The sequence below is a fragment of the Arachis duranensis genome, chromosome 5, assembly GCF_000817695.3.
Source record: "Arachis duranensis cultivar V14167 chromosome 5, aradu.V14167.gnm2.J7QH, whole genome shotgun sequence".
NCBI lineage: Eukaryota > Viridiplantae > Streptophyta > Magnoliopsida > Fabales > Fabaceae > Arachis > Arachis duranensis.
This window is the reverse complement of record NC_029776.3, coordinates 25,792,660-25,795,820: the sequence shown is the minus strand read 5'-3', so window position 1 is coordinate 25,795,820 and position 3,161 is coordinate 25,792,660. Positions and strand designations below refer to the sequence as shown.

Below are 3,161 nucleotides of genomic sequence, written 5' to 3'. Positions count from 1 at the left end.
CCAGAAATGTGATTTTTGCATAAAAACTAATAATTCTATACTAAAAACTAACTAAATCACAGAAAAATACCTCTTCTATTGTAAGATTCTTAGGGTCATAAACTTCTCCTTCAGAGGAGGCTTCTTTAGCACTGCCAAATGCAGCTTGCAATCCAGTCAGATTTTGAGAAATTATATTGACTTGCTAAGTCAATATTTTGTTTTGAGCTAATATGGCATTTAGAGTATCAATCTCAAGAACTTCCTTCTTCTATGTTGTCCCATTGTTCACATGTTTTCTTTCAGAAGTATACATGAACTGGTTATTTGTAACCATTTCAATGAGTTCCTGGGCTTCTGCAGGCGTTTTCTTCAAATGAATAGATCTGTCTGTAGAATGGTCCAATGACATCTTGGATAACTCAGACAGACCATCATAGAAGATACCTATGATGCTCCATTCTGAAAGCATGTCAGAAGGGCACCTTCTAATCAATTGCTTGTATCTTTCCCAAGCTTCATAGAGGGATTCACCTTCCTTCTGTTTGAAGGTTTGAACTTCCACTCTAAGCTTACCCATCTTTTGAGGTGGAAAGAATTTAGCTAATAAGGCATTGACCAGCGTTTTCCAAGAGTTCAGGCTGTCTCTAAGTTGTGAGTTCAACCATGTACTAGCTCTGTCTCTTACAGCAAAAGGGAAAAGCATAAGTCTGTAGACCTCGGGATCAACTCCATTGGTCTTAACAGTGTCACAGATTTGAAAAAATTCAACCAAGAACTGATGAGAATCTTCCAATAAAAGTCCATAAAACTTACAATTCTGTTGCATCAGAGAAACTAATTGAGGCTTAAGCTCAAAGTTGTTTGCTCTAATGGCAGGAATAGAGATGCTTTTCCCATAGAAGTCGTGAGTTGGTGCACTAAAGTCACCAAGAACCTTCCTTGTATTGTTAGCATTGTTGTTATTTTCGGCTGCCATGTCTTTGATGAGCGGATAATTTGTACGCTTTTTGGCATTATTTTTAGTATGTTTTTAGTATGTTTTAGTTAGTTTTTAGTATATTTCTATTAGTTTTTAGTTAAAATTCACTTTTCTGGACTTTACTATGAGTTTGTGTGTTTTTCTGTGATTTCAGGTATTTTCTGGCTGAAATTGAGGGACCTGAGCAAAAATCTGATTCAGAGGCTGAAAAGGACTGCAGATGCTGTTGGATTCTGACCTCCCTGTACTCGAAGTGAATTTTCTGGAGCTACAGAAGCCCAATAGGCGCGCTCTCAACGGCGTTGGAAAGTAGACATTCTGGGCTTTCCAGCAATATATAATAGTCTATACTTTTCTCGAGATTTGATGGCCCAAACCGGCGTCCCAAATCAGCTCAAAACTGCCCGGCGTTAAACGTCGGAACTGGCACAAGAATGGGAGTTAAACGCCCAAACTGGCACAAAAGCTGGCGTTCAACTCCAAGAGAAGTCTCTACACGAAAATGCTTCAATGCTCAGCCCAAGCACACACCAAGTGGGCCCGGAAGTGGATTTTTATGTAATTTACTCGTTTCTGTAAACCCTAGGCTACTAGTTCTCTACAAATAGGACCTTTTGCTATTGTATTTTCATCTTTAGATCTTTGAATCTTTTGATTACTTTAGATCCTTAGATCATCTTTGGACATCTAGTTCATAGATTAGTGGGAGGCTGGCCTCTCGGCCATGCCTGGACCTTGTTCTTATGTATTTTCAACGGTGGAGTTTCTACACACCATAGATTAAGGTGTGGAGCTCTGCTGTACCTCGAGTATTAATGCAATTACTATTGTTCTTCTATTCAATTCTACTTATTCTTGTTCTAAGATATTCATTTGCACCCAAGAACATGATTAATGTGATGATTATGTGACACTCAACATCATTCTCACTTATGAATGAGTGCCTGACAACCACTTCTGTTCTACAAGCAAACAAGGCTTGAATGTTTATCTCTTGGATCCCTTGATCGGAATCTTCGTAGTATAAGCTAGAATTGATGGCGGCATTCAAGAGAATCCAGAAGGTCTAAACCTTGTCCATGGTATTCTGAGTAGGATTCAATGATTGAATGACTGTGACGAGCTTCAAACTCCTGAAGGTTGGGCGTTAGTGACAGACGTAAAAGAATCACTGGATTCTATTCCAACCTGATTGAGAACTGACAGATGATTAGTCGTGCCGTGACAGGGTGCATTGAACATTTTCACTGAGAGGATGGGAGGTAGCCACTGACAACGGTGAAACCCTACATACAGCTTGCCATGGAAAGGAGTAAGAAGGATTGGATGAAGATAGTAGGAAAGCAGAGAAACGGAAGGGACAAAGCATCTCCATACGCTTATCTGAAGTTCTCACCAATGAATTACATAAGTATCTCTATCTTTATCTTTATGTTTTATTCATCACCCATAACCATTTGAATCTGCCTGACTGAGATTTACAAGATGACCATAGCTTGCTTCATACCAACAATCTCTGTAGGATCGACCCTTACTCGCGTAAGGTTTATTACTTGGACGACCCAGTACACTTGTTGGTTAGTTGTGTGAAGTTGTGATAAAGAGTTGAGATTGCAATTGTGCGTACCATGTTAATGGCACCATTGATGATCACAATTTCGTGCACCAAGTTTTTGGCGCCGTTGCCGGGGATTGTTTGAGTTTGGACAACTGACGGTTCATCTTGTTGTTCAGATTAGGTAATTTTTTTTAGAATTCTTAAGAATGAATTCTAGAGTTTCATGATGATCTGTTGAAGTCTGGCTAGCTGTGAAGCCATGTCTTATTTTATTGGACCGAGGTTTCAACTTATCATCACAAGAGCTTGTTGATTTCTATCAATCTTGCTGTTGGAGCAATGATCTGCTAAGGCTTGGATGGCCATTGGCCATGTCTAGTGTTTTGGACCGGAGCTTTCTTTGAAAGCTTGGTTGGCTATGAAGCCATGTCTAATTCCTGGACCGGAGTCTTAGACTAGCATTGCAATGATTCCTGGAATTCTCATTAAGAATTTTGATATCTTTATTTTCTTTTCCACTTAATTTTTGAAAAAGCACAAAAAATTACAAAATCATAAAATCCAAAAATATTTCTTGTTTGAGTCTAGTGTTTCATGTTAAGTTTGGTGTCAATTGCATGTTTCTGTTCTTCTTGCATTCAT

General features: G+C 38.9%; 1 non-coding gene across 1 annotated transcript; it reads left to right on the top strand.

Moving 5' to 3' along the window:
- Positions 1 to 445: 445 nt before the first annotated feature.
- On the top strand, positions 446 to 553 carry LOC127747893 (small nucleolar RNA R71). Its single transcript, XR_008009840.1, has one exon. It is a non-coding gene; the product is annotated as a small nucleolar RNA R71 (small nucleolar RNA).
- The last annotated feature ends 2,608 nt before the right edge of the window (positions 554 to 3,161 follow it).